Source organism: Hippopotamus amphibius, chromosome 11, assembly GCF_030028045.1.
Source record: "Hippopotamus amphibius kiboko isolate mHipAmp2 chromosome 11, mHipAmp2.hap2, whole genome shotgun sequence".
Taxonomy (NCBI): Eukaryota; Metazoa; Chordata; class Mammalia; order Artiodactyla; family Hippopotamidae; genus Hippopotamus; species Hippopotamus amphibius.
In genome coordinates, this window is record NC_080196.1 from 82,418,206 (window position 1) to 82,436,889 (window position 18,684).

Here is an 18,684-nt window from a genome sequence, read left to right on the forward strand (position 1 = left end):
GTGCCTCCTTCATTGACTGTGAATTGAAGCTTGCTAATTTAAATTATCAGAACTTAATCTGAAATGTGAAATAGTAATAAAAAAATGAATCGTCCTGTATGTAGGGAGAGCACCAAAAAAATGCAATGCTGAAAAGAATTCGGTGGCAGGCTATTCAAAATATTGATCAGTGTTTAGATGTGGACTCTTCCATCTAGCCAATACCCATCAAACATGGACCGAAACTACACAGGAGGATTTGTTGGTTTATGTAAGTGAAAATTGCAAGGGTAATCTTTCAGGCATCCTGGGTCCAGGGGCTCAACTAATACCATCCCTTTTCTCTCCTGGTTGGCTTTGTCATCTATCAATATGTCCTACAGGAGCTCTAGGTTGTAACCCTATTGCACGGTCATCCCACCACCAAGCAGGGGACCAGGAGTTCAAGTGCAAGTCCTGGAATTGAGTCCCATGCTCATCCCTGAACCCATCTCTGTGGCCAGGAACATGTGATACATGAATAGGGAAGGTCAGAGAAATAGTTGTCTGTTCTGATTTTTAGGCAATGATATTTTGAAAGCTTGCTTCTGAAAGTAACCATATGTTTTAAGAGTTGTGAGGAGCTTTGTAACCAAATTTCAATTAAACCAGCTCAGATGGGTACATTGTCTAAATTTCTTTGTCCTAGATTACCATCCTTGTAGATCTGAAATCTGTTATTGCTAGTCTCGGATTGCCTTCTACAGATGGACCTAGATTTGAAATCTTAAGATGTACATGCCTATGTTCTGCAAACTTACCCTTTAAAATCAGCACACAGGCTTTTGGTAATTGATATCATTTGCCTGACTTTGAAAAGGGAAATATTTAATTAAACTTCCTATAAAAATGAAATAAAATCATGCTTTTATTTTAGATCACTTTCTCCCCTTAAGCAACTGACTGTCTCTTTCAGTCTCTGTCAGCAGATTTAATCTCACTTCCAGTAAATCCTTTTCAGTCATATTATCTTCATTTAAATACAGATGTGCTTTAGGATAATTCCATGTTCTTTATACATTGAGTATGTAATGACATCCTGCTCCCAGCATTTCTGCCATTTGTGCTTTAACGTTTGTAAATGGGGCATCTCTACTCTTTTAAGGGCACAATTTTCTGTTGAGCAAATGGAAAATATGTTAGAGTGTGGTTATTTCTCTGATTGGTTTTATTTCTGTGAAAGTGACAGAGACACTTGAAGTCACTCTCTCCCCGGCTTTACCATCCTCTCTTTGGATGCGCTGCCATTCCCGGTGCAGCCTTCACCCACGTTTCTCTGAAGGTGACTCTCAGAAACACAGCTCTTAATCTGACACCTTTGCTCCTTCCACGTTCCCAGCTTCGTCTTTAACATTTAACTCTTGATAATGCTTGTTTTGTAAACCTAGCATCTCTGAAACTGACCTCATCATCTTCATTTCTCTGTTGTGCTCACGCCCTCTGTTCAGAAGTCACCATGGTTCCTCATTTCTTCCCACGCAGTTTCTCCCCATTTGTTTACAGAATGATTGCTACCGACCTGTTCAGTTTCTTAGATTTTCTGAACCTCTACAATAACCTGCTATGCTTTTGTCTAAATCTCTTTCACTTCAATCTCAGTATGATTGAGATAGAAACTTTCTAAAACACTATTAAAGTCCAAAGGGTTTTGAGAGTTGAGCTTATAACCCACACCCCCCTCTTGGCATCAGGTTACAAGCAACTTTTCTGAACTTCTTAGCCCTTGTGCATTATTTGGTGATACTTATTTGTTCCATGGGCATCTGTCTTTTTTAAAAATTTTTATTGTAATACAGTTGATTTACAATGTTGTGTTTTGTTTCAGGTGTACAGCAACATGATTCAGGGGTACACACACACACACACACACACACGCATGTTTTTTAGGTTCTTTTCCATTGTATGTTATTACAAGATATTGAGTATAGTTCTCTGTGCTTGTGGTTAATCTATTTTATATAGACTAGTGTGTATATATCAATCCAAAACTCCTAATTTATCCGTCCCCCACTTCCCCTTTGGTAACCATAAGTTTGTTTTCTATGTCTGTGAGTCTATTTCTGTTTCATAAATAATTTCATCTGCATCAGTTTTTAGATTCCACATGTAAGCGATACAATATGATATTTGTTCTCTGTCTAACTTACGTCACTTAGTATGATAATCTCTAGGTTCATTCATGTTGCTGCAAATGGCAATTTCATTTTTTTTAAATTCTTTTTTATGGCTGAGTAATATTACATTCTGTATATATACCACATCTTTATTCATTCATCTGTCGGTGGACACTTAGGTTGCTTCCATGTCTTGGCTATTGTAAATAGTGCTGCTGTGAACATTGGGGTACACTTATCTTTTCAAATTATAGTTTTCTTTGGGTATAAGTATGGGCACCTGTCTTCTTGTTCAGTGTGGACTGTAAGTTCTTGGAGAGCAGAAAGCATGGTTTATGTTTATTGGGTAAATTATGTACAGATCCGAGTACTAATACTTATAAAAGGTTGGTGCTCAGTAAATTTAGTATGAAGATGATAAAAGAGAGTTTTGAGGTTAGGTGAGAAGCTTGTCTTTTCTTTAAGATGGCAGAACCCGTTGACGTGGGTAGCCCCTGCGATCCTAAATCAAATGAAGGCTAGACAAATGCAGTTGACCCTTGAACCGTGCAGGGGTCGGGGTGCTAACCCTCCACTCAGCTGAAAATCCTTGTGTAACTTATAGTTGGGCCTCTGGATCGCAGCCCCTCTGTGCCCGTGGTTCCATCTCCAAGCACTCAACCAACCGTGGGTCCTGTAGTACTGTAGAATTTTCTATTGAAAACCATCCGCCTGTAAGGGGACCCACGCAATTCAAACCTGTCCTTGTTAAAGGGTCAACTATACATCAAAAACTCAAGCTCAGAACCAAGAAAGGGAGCTCTTCAGGTGGCAGGAATGAAGAAGGAGGCCACAGCGGTGAAGGACAAAAGGGAGGATTTGAGCAGACTTGTGCTTTAGGGTCTGGGGTTTTAGGCTAAGGCTGCAGACCTCCCTGGAAATGGGCTTAGATTTGGGCGTGGAAGTCCCACTGGAAAAATTAACTTAAACCATACTGGAGCTTGGACTCTAGCACCTGCCATTTCATGTGTGAGGAGCTAAATTTGCAGTGTGTGGGAGCTCCCACTTCAGAAACTAATGTCAGGTTTGGTCTGCAAATCAGTGTACCCAAAGGACCTCACTGGGGATGCCTCCATGACCTAAGACACTTGTGGGATCTCCATGCGAAGAAAAGATTCTGGATTATGGTGAGCTCACAGACGAAAATTACAAACACATCTGAAAATCCACTGTCGTGAGGTACAGTCGACAGTCACAACAAGATCAAACTCATCAATTATAGATGATGAAAGTCAGAGGAGTGCAATCTGCAGGGCACAATGAGGACATTACACATAATGTACAACTAATTTGAGGAAGGAGAACCTAGAAATAAACATAGAGCCATTAAATGTTTCAAAATACCCAACATATTGCTTCATGAGTGGACCAAACACAGCAAAGAAAGGATTCAGGTACCGAAAGATGGATCTGAGGCCGTTGAGGGGTTGGTTTATGCAGAGCTGGGCTGTACCTGCGCTGCTGATGGAGGGTGATGCTGGGGATCCTCATTCTTCTTTGTTTTCCCCTTTTTAGTGGACTTGGGGCATCCGATAGTCACATGTTCAGAACTCCAGGCTTCATCATTTTGCTCCTTTGCTTTCAATTTAGATGAGCTTATTTTTCTTACCTGTGTCTGCAGAGGTGAGGTTATGATCCTGGTTCATGAGGAACAGGGCTGCCATGTTGGTGATGACCTGGTACCTAGAACTGTTCCAGGGATGGAAGGAGATAGCCTATGTGGATCAAGGCTGCTTTCTGGGGGACCACACTTGCTTTTCTTTTCCTTTTTTTCCTGACTGCAGTGTTCTCTGCAGGTGTTTATTGTCCACATCTCTTTCCCCCTCCATTGGTGACAGCGACAGGTGTTCTGACTCCTCTTAGGTCCCTGGGTGGTCCTTTGGAGAGTCTTGCATGCCCTTCATGAGACAGGCAATTTTCTTCCTGTATTCCCAGCATTTTCTCCTTTGATAAACCTGGGTCTGCTTCCAAGGGTTCACGTTTCTTCACGTACTCCAGTTTTCAAAGATGAAATTGTTGGTGATATCATTGTTTTTCTTGTAGTGCTGACATAGGGAAGGTTTTAAAAAAAAAAATTGAAGTATAGTTGTTTTACAATGTTGTGTTAGTTTCAGCTGCCTTATAGGTGATTACAAAATATTGACTATAGTTCCCTGTGCTATACAGTAGGTCCTTATTGGTTATCTATTTTATATATAGTAGTTATCCCTCCTTCCCCAGAGTAGATTTTTTTAAAAAGCTATCTGCTGAAATATCTCCTTTAGGAAAGATGGTTTCTTTATATCCTGCTTCTGGGATGTTGACGGCAAAAATGGGAAACGGGAAAAATTAGACTTCTTGTAAGTTAACTTGACTAAGGTTTATTAAAATTCAGGCTATTAGGCAGTCCTTTGACACTTTATTGCCTTAAATTACAAAAAAAAAAAAAAAACCTCCTAAAAAACAAACACACACACACACAACACCTGATACCTGTAGGTTTTTAAAAAGCTTGTTTGCTACTGACCCACATACATATCTGTCCATCCCCTGCTCCCATTTTAGGTATTCTACTATCAAGAATGTGTGATTAACATCTTACTTAAATATTGAAAAGGCACCTGAAAAGCAAAGTTATCTGTGTTTAAAAAGTGGTTGCTTGAATGTCTTCTTTCTTGTTGTAATCTTAGTTATTTTTGTGATTTTTAACACCCAGGAAGCCCCCCAGATGACCAAAAATTGCAGCACCATGTTGAGAAGTGAAAAATAAGTACCGCCTAATCTGCTGAAACTTTGGTCATTGATTTTGCCTGGTTTTATGTGTTTGAGGAAATAGGTATAAATATTTGACTATATGTAATTTTTGACTTTATTTTCACATTTGACTCAGCCTGGGTTGGCTCCCCACAAGTTTACTATTTGTTCCATGGGTACATGTCTTGCCTCGAATAATTCATTACTCTAGAGGTGCAGACATAGCCTTTTAATTTTTTGTCTCAGGTTCTTAACATTCTTTTCTAACTTTAAAAATAAAGCAGTAAATCTTTCCAACTGTCCCAGGAAAAGACATGTTTTCCTGTGTCCCAGTGTCCCCTGCACATTTGTAACGTACTGGAGTCTTATATGTCGAGGGGGTTGGGGGGAGCTTGAGTGAATGTGTCAAAGGCATTTCCCAAAGCTCCCATTTGCCAGTATTTCTTTCTTCATCTCTCTTTCATCAGATCTGTGAAGCAGCAACAAACTCGACAGAGTGGAATTTAACGTTCTCTCTTAATGTCTTCCCACACTCCCTTGAAGAGTTAGAGCTGTGTCATGAAGTGGTTCCCAAGCAGAGAGAAGCAGGGGTGGGCATGCGGGCCTGGGAGACCACCATCCCTGACCCACAAAGAGGCAGCTTGCTACCAGTGGGGAAATAGGTCTTCTCACTGGGACAGTCTGGGCAGCAATTCCTGGGCAAAATCTGTGTCTACTTCACTTAAACGGGTGAACCTAACCGCATGGAGAAAATGTAGCGTGTACTTTTCAAGGGAACTCTATGAAGTTTAAAGTAGAGAGTTGTGTAATTTTTAATTCTTCATTAGATTCAAAGTAGAAGATGGGCCTGAATTTGGTGACATACTTGAGATTCTTTTCCTGCTGTGTTCAATCTTCCTGTTTCACAAAGGACAGAGGTTGCATTGTTGAAATTACATCTGCTATAGCAAATGATCTCAGCTGATTCTGCTGCAGGTTTTTCATCAGTTGGACAGGCAGTTAAACTCTAAATATGAGAAATGAGGAATGTCTTTGAATGAAAAATATTTTATTAGCTTTGTTAGTATTATGTCATAACTGTCTCTAATATTCTTTGATATTAAAAGTGAATATATGGGGCTTCCCTAGTGGTCCAGTGGTTAAGACTCCAAGCTTCCACTGCAGGGCACATGGGTTTGATCCCTGGTCGGGGAACTAGGATCCTACATGCTGCATGGCACGACCAATAAATAAATAAATTAATTAATTAAAAATGTTTATCTGTCCAAGGTCTGTGGTGGGAAAAAAAAGTCTGAAAAAAAAAAGTGAGTATGAACTGAGTAGAGACATATTCACCTCTGATTTATAGTAGTTTTCTGGTTGGAAGAAATGGAAACAATTCTGAGATGCTCAGATGATGATTAATAATAATATAATAATAATAATGGAGGCCAGTTATTGTTAGAGTGCCTGCTCTAAGTCTGATGTGGTATTGTTTTCCCGCACATTTAATTCTCTGTAATCATGACCCACGCTGGGCAGTGAAGGACCGTGGGGCTTAAGGAGGTGAAGGAAGTGTCTCAGGCCCCAGAGTCTGGCTTTCCCTGACTGCATCCTCCTGGAATCACCGGGTCTTCCCTGGGAGGCCTCTAGGAGGAGGTGGGGGAGAAGCCAGCTCTAAAGAGGGTCTGGGTTCAAGTTCCCGCTCTGGGGCACCCACAGTTACCTCGGCATCTCTGGGCCCTGATCCCATCTGTAAGTTACCTCTTCACTAGGGTCCAGAGAGTTAATACAGGAAGAGAGCTTGGAAGGGTAAACAGGCTCCCCCGAAGCACTCCCGCCTCTGGACAGCTGCTCTCGGCCCCAGTGTCCCCCGTCCTGGGCCGGGGCAGGGTGCCTGGAGTGGGGGCATCTGAGTCTGCAGCTACTCCATCCTCGCTGCAGCCACTGCCCACCCTTTGTCCCCGAGAACCTGTCCTTGTGTCCACAGCCCCTGGACTGAGTTCTCAACTCCTGTCCACCACCACTGTCCCTGCCATACTCCCCCCACCCCACCAGCCCTGTTTTGATTAAATGCTCCGGATGACCTGGGCACATGTTAATTTTGCAGTGAAGGTAAGTTTTACTAAAGCCCGAAGTGTGATTTAGGTGGGGCAGGGGTGAGGTGGGGGTGGAGGGAGAATGCAGGTGGGAGACAAAGAGGGAGACAGCCTGAGGATAGTAGAGACTCATCCCTCCCAGAACCTCGAGGGTGCCTCTTGCTTCGGGGGCAAGTGAACATTCTCAGCATCGAGCTGTCCAGAGAAAGTCAGTGGTCCAGAGTGTCTGCAGGACATGGCGACTTTGGAATAATAGGAAGTTCAAATAGGAGGCAGGTGGAGTCTGAAAGCGGGGATAAAAAAGGCAACTGGAGAAGGACCTAGAATCAGAAATACCTACTTTTCGGGATCTACAGGAGCTAAAGGCCCCCCAATCCCCTTTTTATCCCCACCCCCGGCTCTGGTCCCTGCTTCTCTGGGCCTCGAGGACTGCCCTGTGGCAAGCTGGGGTTGGAGTACGGATGGAGCTGGGTCCCCCAAATGCAAGGCACTTGCCCTGGCGGCATCATCACCTGGTAATCAGGTTAGTGGCACATGCATTATAGCGCTATCCCTGGGCTACGTGGTGGGCAACTGACTCGTGAATTACCCGGGGATGCAAAGTACCTGACATACACAGTTTCCCTAAGAACATTCATTATAATCTCTAGATAACCTGCTTTCAAATGAATTTCTTGGGCAAAGTCTTTTAAGCAGTGGGCTGTATACATTTGCACTTGACTCATAAAGCTTTAGAGGTGCTAGAAATAGTGTGAACCGAGTGCCTTATTTGCCTGAAAGACACCTACTTAGCAGTGTGTGTGTGTGTGTGTGTGTGTGTGTGTGCGCGCGCGCACGCGCGGCAGGGTGGGGGGACAGGGAGGGAGGGAGAGATTGCAGTTTGAACAGATACTTGGAAGGTACTGTCTCTGGAGTTTGGTGGGGGACATTAAAGCTGTGGACCGATTTTAGCAAAATTTCTAAAATACATCCCTTAGTAGAAGGCATTGTACTTGTCAAGTCTATCTTATATGAAATAGGCTTCAATCAGAGGGTTGATTTTCCTTAGCAACTTTTTTTCCTATTTGAAATGCCTAGGTTTTTACCAAAGCCCACTCTGTTTTTCAATACTTTTCATACTTTGTTATTTTCAATGAAGATAGGAATTTAACTGTATTTTCAATGAATAAAAATCAATACTTATCCACGGTTTACATTTTCTTTTTCTGAACAATTGAATCCTTGTTTAAGTCTGCCTCTGCTCAGCAATTTTTTTCAATCAATATTGGGCCAAAATTGCCACAAATCAGTTTGCAGTTTCGGCAGCCAGCATGCCTCTGGAAAACAGTCCTATAGGAAAAAATATGCAAACATCAACCAGGTTACATGAACATTTCTGCAGGGAAGAGGCAAGAGCGACCTATCCTGTGTCACAGGCTGGGCCGGCAAGCCCTGAGCTGATTTCCATCACAGCCAGCCTCCTTCCAAGTACAGGAGAAGTCTCCCTGTGCCCCGTCCCCCTGCAGCGGAAGCTGTTTGTCCTGATCACACAGCCCCAGGTTGCACTGGTCTCGAGTGGGATGCCGTGCCAATTCAAAAGCCGTGATGTCTGTGCCGTGGCTGTGGCCAGGCCCAGGCCGCCATACGGGGGCTGAGAGCTGAGGTCGGGGGCCCAGGGGCTGGCTTTCCTGTGGTGCCGTGACACCAGCGGGGCAGATACCAAGGAACTGTCCCCCAGTTATAGTCTGTATTCTGGACACTTGAAAGAATTCGTATAGCCAGGTTTTGGGGGGTGATTCTACAAAAACTGGGTTCACCTCTTGGTGGGTGTTAAGCCAAAAGACACAGCAAAAGACAAAGATTAGGAGAAGGGAGAACTTATTACTTGCAGCAAGTAAGGAGAACATTAGGAATATTTCCCAAAGCAATGTGTCCCTGAACAGAAAAATTGGGGAAGTTCTAAGCTAAGGGCATGTGCATGTTCATGAGGAGGCCTGGGCAAAGGTCCACAGAGTCCAAGTTAAGTCAGGAGGGTCAATATCATCATTCCATCCTCCACGTGGGTAGGGTCCTCCGTTCCCACAGAACTCAAAGGTATAATATTATGTGTATCTCTTGAGGAACTAGGACCTGCCCCAAGGCTGCACTGTTGTTTCTTGTCTGCTTCTACCTAGTTTCTGCATTCCCTCCCATAAGATCATTGTTTACTGAGACCTACTCAAAGGCAAGCATTGTGGCCAAGCTTAGATCACAAAATGGTTTAGTTCAAAATGGCTTCTCTTATGTCAAGAAAGACATTCCTGGTTCTCTTTCTCCAGAGACCCCTAACCTATCTGCTTACATGGCAGTCTCTGTAGATGAGAGAGCCCAGATAGAGTAATATCTGGGATTACTTTTTAGAAGATGAAGTTCTGGCATATAGCGTTGCAGTGAACATGACCTCTGGCTCTGAAATCTTTTTATGCTAGTTCCTGTCCATCAAGGCCCTTCCCAGTGATTCCTAATCAAGACAAAAATGAATTAAACCCAGTTTCAGGTTAATATGTTTTCATTAGCAACCCGGTCTCTGTGATAACATTGTTGGGTAAATGAGACACCACTGAGTGATGGACACTTATTCCCGGAATCCCAGCTCCTCTACGGCCATCCTTCACTTTCCTTAAGGCTTGCTTTTTCCCTAATTTCAGCTTTGCAAGTGACTTTTCACATTCGTTTTTATTATTTTAATGAGGCTGTAGGTTCTTTTAAGCCCATTGTGTGCTGTTCTTGCTCTTCCTTTTATCTCTCCCCTTCTATAAGCGGGAGCCTTTCTCATAAGCCGCTTTTCTCTTTCCAGTTGAGGTACCTAGCGGCCGCCCCATTAAGATTTGGGGGATGAGGGTGAAGAACGATCTTTGCAGTGGGAAGTGAGCCTTTCAGATCTTAAGCTCCCTGGCTTTAGTGCAGGAGGGGCTAGATCTGCCCCTGGAATCTCCTGCAGCTATTTATCAAAAGGTGGGCTCTTTCTCTTCCCTTAGGAGGAAGAATGTGATAGATTCTCGTGGCAAGTCTGAAAATAAAACTCTGCAAAGCAGAATGGGGGAGCTGTGTAATCAGTCCGGAATTTAAAATATCCAGTTGCCAACTTCACCAGTGAATATTGAAAGCTGAGACTTGGAAAGCTTTTTTTTTTTTTTCTTTTATAGCGATACTTGTTCCAAGTTCACCTGCTTGTGAAGGAGCAACTGGGCCTAGATGGTCTAGCTCTTTGAAGAGTGAACACTGGGTACCACTGCACAGTGTGTGGAGGGGTGTGAAATGACAGCAGGAGCACAGAGGTGCACATGGAACTTGTCAGTCTGAGGTTAGACTGAAGCAGAGAGAGGTTTGCTAAAACCTGACCCAGCTCATGTGTGCTGTTCACGTAGAACGCAGCTGACAGCGTTCGAGCCATGTCTTTCTATGAGACATCATGCTGATGAATGACCCCCCATAACTTGCATGCAATGGCAGATTATACCCGCTTTGGTGAGGTTTCCCTTCCAGACGATCTCTTATGCGATTTCCCCACAAGATAAAGAGATGCCAAGGCCAGGTCACTAAGCTTTTGCACGGAAATGAAAGTAGGAGGGATTGAGGAGTTGGGTGGAGGGCGCAGAGAGACATGAGAAGAGAATGAGCATGGATGTGACCCTAAGGATCAGAAGGTGCGCATTCGTGTGTTGTGATCTCAAGAGCACATTTGCAGTGCAAACTTCATTAAGACTGACAGAGCAGAAGCTTGGATTCAGTAGCCGGTAAGTCTGTTTTTCAAAGAGAGAATTAGTCATTCATGTCTGGCTTTCCTTCCATGCTGGAGTTTAAGTAGTGAGTATCATTTAATTGCAACATTTTTGGTATCCACCAAGGAACTCCCAAGTGTTTAGTTTAAGACAGAGGGCCCGGCACCAAGGAGCTTCTTATCCAGATGTGGGCTCTTGTTCCCTTCCTCCTGCTTGGAACTTCCTGGGTCCTCTCCCCTGAGAATATATGCTGTCAACTCTGCACATTTTTCTTCTATTATGTCTTTGGTCTCTTCTGTTACTTTATTAGTTTTTTCTTTCAAAATTCATATTAGATATACGTTAAAACTTTTTGCTTAACTTTTATTGCTGCAGACTTGGGTGATTTCCTCATGTGCGGATGCATATCCAGCGGAGCACTAAGGGGAATGTCTGTGGGTCTCCAGAGCTCGCTCTCTGTGAAGATCGCCTCTCTCCAGGGCTCTGTCCTGCAAACTCCAACCACCTTGGCCTTTCCAAATTCTTTCTGACTGTCCCTTCAACCCAGGGAATGTGTTGGGCTCCCTGAATGCCCCCTGCCTGCGTTCAGCCTGGAGACTCTCACAAGGGAGTAACTGGGGTGAATGTAGGGTTCACTTCTTTTGTTACCCATTTTTCAAGGCTCACTGTCTCTCATTCCCTGGAATCCAGTGTCTTGTAAACTGTTGTTTCTTATATTTTGTCTGTATTTTATTTGTTCCTTGTGGGATGGTAAATCTGGCCTATTTTACTCCATCTTTGTGGCAAGCAGATTTCCCTCTGCAGTGTTTTTCAGATTTTTATTTTTATTTTTTGGTCTCACCATGTGGTTTGTGGGATCTTAATTCCCCAGCCAGGGATTGAACCTGTGCCCCCTACAGTGGAATCGCAGAGTCCTAACCACTGGACATCCAGGGAATTCCCAGTGTTTTTCAGATTTTTTCAGAGTCTGTAACTGGACTAGCATTGCCTTTAGAAAATGCCACTGTCAGAGGAGAGAAAGTGGTGTTGTTGGTTAAGGAATATTTATCTGATGCACTAGTCCTTAGAAACTGGAGTCTCAGAGTTGACGTGGCATAGACAGTAGACATAGAGACCCTTCAGGCCAGTTGTCTTCAAACTAGAATTTTTTTAGACAGTAATGTGGTCCCCTCATGCACATGTAAATTGAATGCAAAGTTTTTCATCACAAGTTGCAGTGTGTGTAAAGGAATAATTCTTAATAAATTGTAAATATGGACATTTTGATATAAAATGAATAATTATTCTATAAATAATAATATAGCAAAATCAATAATAATATAAATATACCTGGAATCTAAATACCATCATAGTTTGAGGCCCATTATTTCCATTTTAAATCATGAAAAAGTTCTTTTTAACATTGAGAGATTTTACATTATTCCTCTTTCTTATTGATGTCATATTTCCATCCCACTTTCCCCATTTTCTGATATTTTCTAATGTCATAAAGAATGTGCTTCTTTAACACATTCATGCATCATCCTATTTTATCTACATCTAAAATTAACATGTAAATTAAATTAATACTCTAAAAAATTTCTCATGACCCTAAAGTTTGATGTTTAAAAATCAAATGCGACGTCTGCGCGTAAGGGGCGGGGGGGGGGGGTACGTGTGAGGTCATCACGCGGGCAGGCGGGCGGGGTCAGGCGGTTTGAAAGAGCTGAAGACGGAACCGGAGCCGGGTACGGGCAGCGGACGCGGTCCAGCCGAGAGCCGAAGATGGCAGTGAACGTGTACTCAACGTCGGTCACCAGCGATAACCTCAGTCGACATGACATGCTGGCCTGGATCAATGAGTCTCTGCAGTTGAATCTGACAAAGCTTGAACAGTTGTGCTCAGGGGCTGCCTATTGTCAGTTTATGGACATGCTGTTCCCTGGCTCCATTGCCTTGAAGAAAGTGAAATTCCAGGCTAAGCTAGAACATGAGTACATCCAGAACTTCAAAATACTACAAGCAGGTTTTAAGAGGATGGGTGTTGACAAATTCCTGTGGACAAATTAGTAAAAGCAAAGTTTCAGGACAATTTTGAATTCGTTCAGTGGTTCAAGAAGTTTTTTGATGCAACGTATGATGGGAAAGACGATGACCCTGTAGCTGCCAGACAAGGTCAAGAAACTGCAGTGGCCCCCTCCCTTGTTGCTCCAGCTCTGAACAAACCGAAGAAACCTCTCAGCTCTAGCAGTGCAGCTCCGCAGAGGCCCATTGCAACACCCAGAACCACTGCAACCCCTGAGGCTGGCCCAGGTGTGGCGCGGAAGAATCCTGGTGTGGGGAACGGGGATGATGAAGCAGCCCAATGGATGCAGCAGGTCAACGTATTGAAACGTACCGCTGAAGACTTGGAGAAAGAGAGAGATTTCTCCTATGGAAAGCTAAGGAACATTGAATTGATTTGCCAGGAGAACGAGGGGGAAAACAGCCCCGTATTGCAGAGGATTGTGGACATTCTCTATGCCACAGATGAAGGCTTTGTGATACCTGATGAAGGGGGCCCTCAGGAGGAACAAGAAGAGTATGAACAGCCTGGACCCGCCAAGCAACATCCAAATTCTTCACTCCAAATCATGTGCTTAACTGTAAAATATTCCCTTTTATTATTCTTAGAGGACTCACTGGTTTCTTTTCATAAGCAAAAAGTACCTCTTCTTAAAGTGCCCTTTGCAGAAGTTTCACTCCTTTTCCAATAAGTTTGAGTTAGGAGCTTTTACCTTGTAGCAGAGCAGTATTAACATCTAGTTGGTTCACCCAGGGAACAAAGAGGCTGACCATGGGGCTTACTTTGTGGATGCTGGTAGCACGGATGGCTGGAGAAGGTGGAGACCTCAGTAGAGAGATGTAAAGACGGAATCGAATTTTAAGCTAATGTGAAATCTTGGCAGAGAACGTTTTAATAAATAAATAAATGCCTTAAGAGTATTTAAAAAATAAAAATAAAAAATAAATAAAAATCAAATGCTTCTTGATTGAGTTTTCACTGCAAGTATCAGTAGCACACGATCCAAACAATATAAATAGATAAAGGACTAATAGATAACATTTCAGCATAATTACTGATATTTTATTGGAAATGCATCTCTTTGTGAAAAGAGGGTCTTTTATTTTTTCTAGTTAGTTACCTGTGGATGATAATTATTTATTGCCAAAATAAGACCAGATCAATAGATTACACTGATAATCAGGTAAATTTGACATGAAGGAAACACACAGTGGTGACCCCTAAAATATGTATGTATTATGTGAAATAAATTGATACAAACATAATGACATATGACTTCTGTATATAATTTATTTGAAGTTTTGTGAGCTTCAGAGACAATGCACTTTTGCCTGGGAGTGGATATATACAAGAGCATTAGATACCATTTTGGGCTATTTTTTTTGTCCTCCTCCTTCTCTCTTTTAGTAATTGGCAATTGACCACTCTATAAGCCTAAACTTGCACAATGGATAAAATATAAGATATGGCTTTTATTATAACAAAAGGATCCCTAGCTTTGTGAAGAATTTTAAATGATTCCGTTTACAAAAAGATTTCTCTGCTGTTGGTCATATCTACTCTGTGAAATGATGTAAACCTGCACTTTGGCCATCCTGTTTTCCTGTACCAGCATGATGGATAGAACCATCTCCGGTAGGATAATTGGGGTCACATTGTAAAATTGGACTTGTCTTTGTACCATGTGATTCTCAGAAGTCGTGGAATTTGGGCACCGGTCCCAGCAGCTGTCATGCATGCCTCTGGGCAGCGTTAATCTCATTGCTGGTCTTTGCTTGGAATGAGTTACAGGGAGCCCAGTTGGGACTGAGGCTACGGCCCTCCCTATCCAGTCCTTAAGGGTGAAAAAGGCTTCATGCCAGAAAGGAAGGCTCCGCTATGCAGATGGTCCGTGCGGAAAACGGTGTCTGTTCTTAACCTCACGCTCACGGCTCAGACTGGCCTAGGGATTTTACCAATTATTTGCTCCTTTCCCCGGGGTGAAATTAGTTTGGTTTTGTCTTGGCGGAGCTTTGGAGGGAGCTTTTAATGAACATTGTCAGAGAAAGATGTAACAATTTCTAGGGAATATGATTCCAGACAACTACACTGCTTCTTCTAAACTAGCTGAGGGTTTGTTTGTTTGTTTGTTTGTTTTTTAAGAGACTTGGGGTGAAAAGTAGCTCAGAGAGTAAACAAAGCATTATTTATTTCTTTGGCTAGACTTGGGTATTATTGCTTCTCCATAAGAGCTTTGAAATTTATCTAACCACATTCAGTCAGTCATTCAAGAGCAGCTGTGACTCCATCCTAAGGTGAAATTAATCCCTCCCTTCTTTGTGGCTTGTCCTCCCAGGTACAGACTGACATCCTGGCCTCTGTGACACTTACTGGCATCCTAATATATCTTCCCTTCACCCTTTGGACTTGGGCGTTTTATTCATCCTTGTATCTACCACAGACCCTGGCACATAGCGGATTCTTGGAAGGAGTAAATAGAGAATTGTCTTAAGCACATCTGAATCCTGGCTTGTTCTTAGTAGCTCTGCTATCTTGGGGGCAGTTCCCTACCTCTCTGTCCCAGGTTTCTGCACCCCAACATGGAAATAATAAACCCTACCCACAGAGCTGTGGTCAAAATTAAATGTCTGTGAAGTACTTCCTCTGCCTGTGAGTGAATGCTTAGTCCATGGACTTCTTCAGCGGTAACCTACCCATCTTATTGCTATGGATGGAGAGGATGCCGGAATGCACGTGTGTCGTTGCCGACCTCCGTGCTAGGATGTGGGAGTGAGCAGGGCTCCTGCCCATGGGGAACTCATGTTCTGATAGTGACACACGGAAACTCCCAGGGAGTACAGTGCAGGGGAAAGGAAGACCCAGGGGCGAAAGTTTTAAATCAGCTTACGGCTAAGGTTGAGGAAGTTTCTCAGGAGAGATGAGATGTGGGCAGTGATTTGAGGAAAGAATATCAACGTTGCCTAGACGGTCAGTGTGGTAAAGTAGGGGTAATATGACTGAGGGATTTCCAGGGGTTTGATACTTGTGGGGTGTTCCCTTGGGTGGGGGTGGGGGTTGGAGGAGGGAGTGGGCAGGGAGGGAGAGGGAAGCAGAGGCAGCCGGGAGCCATGGAAGGGTTTTGTAAAGTAGAGGGTCATGGTCAAGTGGCAATTTGTGAAAAATTAATACTCCAAGGAGTCGCCAGCTCTGGTGATGAAGTCCATGGCAAATTTATACCTGTGCTGTACCTTAAACTGGGGTGAGACTGTGGGATCTTCCTGGAAAGAAATGGGTAGGGTCTCTAAAGGACTCCTTGGTAAGTCCATTGGCCTCTCAAGCCCCCAGACCAGCCACATCCTCCCTGGTCCTGATGCTGTGCCACGGGTACAGGCAGGGTCCTTCCCTAGTAGTACTTCTCCCTGGAGCTGGGGAGACAGGGGATGGGTTTCCAGGTGATCTGTTTCCCTCTTGCTGCCCGAGCCCGACTGGTGCAGGTCCTGGTCGGAGGAAAGTGGATTAGCTGGATTCTGGCTGTTCCAGCCCACAGCTGACAGTCGGTATCACCAGGAAATCAAAGGCAATCCTTTTAGAGTGGGACCTCTCTGCTTCTTGGGACAGTCACCCAAGAAAGCTACTCACCCGACACTGTGAAATCATTTTGCTTTTATTTTTGCATGATTCTGGGGAAAGAACACTTAGAATCTGTCTGCAACAGACACTGATTTTGAATGTAGAGGAAATTAGGTTGACAGAGCCCCCAGGTTTCCTGCTGGAAACTGGCCCCTGCAAGGCTTCCCCAGGCCTGAGAGCTCCTTCCCTGGGAGCCATGCCTCCTCCCTCCAACAACTCCAGTGTTGGCGTGTTGCCAGGCTCCTGATCCTCCACTGGTGACCTCTGCTGCCAGTGCCACCATGGCCAGTGGGACAGGGAAAGTGCTTTCCCTTTTGCTGCTGTGTCCCGAGCATCAGTCAGGCCCTTCTCGTGGATCCTAGACCGGACAGAGACCAGGCTGGCGTCTGCAACCTGATTTTGCCAGGGTTTCAGCTCCAGTGCAGGGATGTGCAGCCTGGAGATCCTACAGCAGGGCAGGACCTACCCCTGGGGCCTCTGCTGGCTCCAGCCTGCCACCCTCCCATGCCTGGAGCCCCCCACCCCCTGCCAAGTAGACCTGCCTCCTCCCAGCCAGACAGAGGAGACTGTTGACTCTAGGCAGGCAGAGAAGTTCTGGAACCCTGCTCCAACTCCCACTTCGGCGTTTCCGACCAGGACTGATGTCAGCGCAGGTGAGGAGCAGCTCAGCCTCTGGTAGTGCTCACCGCTCCCCTGGGACCCTAGTCTGGCTCTGTGGCCCTGGCAAGGCTATGCCTTAGTAGCCAGCGTGGAGCACTTTCCAGGGCCTGGATCCTTTGGAGCTAAACAGCCCCTGTGCAGTACGGGGACAGCCTGGTACACGTGCCTTCTCACGCTGTCTCCATCTAGAATTTAGAGAAATGCTAGTGAAACACAAAGAAGACCTTCTCCTTATCACTGTTTTCAGAATAAGCCCCTAGAGGAGGTGGGATTTCTCAGTGTCCCGAAGGGTAGTGTTGGCCCTGCATTTCCGCAGGGTGGTGTCAGTCTGCACAGGGGCTTCACCGGTCCCCCTGGAGGCACACACACAGCCCCATCGGTGGAGGCCTGATGGTCACCAGCCCAGGGGCAATTGGAAGCTGTCGCATTTGTGTGCTGGAGGTTGTTTTGTTTTCATTCTTGCTCCATAGCATTCTCTTTCTTTGAGGAAAAGAAATTCTTTAGTATTAAAAAAATTCACTTTTAGGGCTCATATTTTCTCCAGAACTTTCAGGGTTTTCTTCTCTCCTTTTCTCATTTCTTTTTTTTCCTTTTATTTCATTAACTAGTAAGACTAGTCCTGTCTAGACTAGCAAGGTACATTGTTCAATTCAGTTGCAGTTGAGGAGGAGATAAGTTAGGAGTTTGGGATTAACATATACACAGCACTATATATAAAATAGGTAAACAACAAGGACCTACTGTATAGCACAGGGAACTCTACTCAATATCTCACAATAACCTATAATGGAAAAGAACCTGAAAAAGAAGATATATACATACACATATGTGTATTTTTAACTGAAACACTTTGCTGTATACTTGAAACTAACACAACATTGTAAATTAACTATACTTCAATTAAAAAAATAAAATAAAATTCAGCTGTATTTTGTAGTTTCCTGTCCATTTAATAAGATTAAAAGGTTTCCTTTGCCATTTATAATAAAACAAGACACCACCTCAAATACGGCTCTGTCCTGGAATGTGGTGAGAGGAGAAAGACCTCGTGGCCCCCGGGGGCTTTGTCCAGGCTGACTGAGAGCAGGGCAGGCGCCTGCTGTCAGGTGCATGGTCTGGCCTGGAGGCGCGGGGACAGCCCTGCTGAGTTACATAGCACTGGCTGCTCGGAGAAACCCCTGGGTGAACGGATCATCGCTGTGCTTTCCACACACAGTTCAGTTTTTTTCCAGGGATCTATGCCACATGCTTAAACATGTCTATCTGTCTGTCTGTCATTTTTAAACATGGAGATAGAGGTCTTCTCCTGCTCTGGTTGGTATAAAGCTTACTGTCATCTCACATGTGGTGGCTGTCAGTGCTGCGGGGACCAGGGTCTCTGTCTGGCTATTAAAGGAGGAAGTGGCAAGGAGCCAGGATACGGAACTACATGGCATCCTTAATTCAGGTGCAGTTTATCCTGAAGAGAAGAGAGGTTAATTGCTAAAGCCCTGGTTCCCAAACTCTGTGCCAGGGCACCCTGGAGCACTATAACACATGTATTGCGTATTGCGGGATGTTTACATTTTCAAGGGAAACACAGCGATATGGGCTGGACACCATGCAAATGACTACTGTCAAGTGGTTTAGATATATAATAAGCAAGAGCG

General features: G+C 44.1%; 1 protein-coding gene and 1 pseudogene across 2 annotated transcripts in view; both read left to right on the top strand.

Moving 5' to 3' along the window:
* The window catches only part of PTPRM (protein tyrosine phosphatase receptor type M), a 720,054-nt gene that overhangs the window by 206,736 nt on the left and 494,634 nt on the right, over positions 1-18,684 (top strand). The gene's annotated exons all lie outside the window — the stretch shown is intronic.
* On the top strand, positions 12,419-13,610 carry LOC130830957 (microtubule-associated protein RP/EB family member 1-like; annotated as a pseudogene).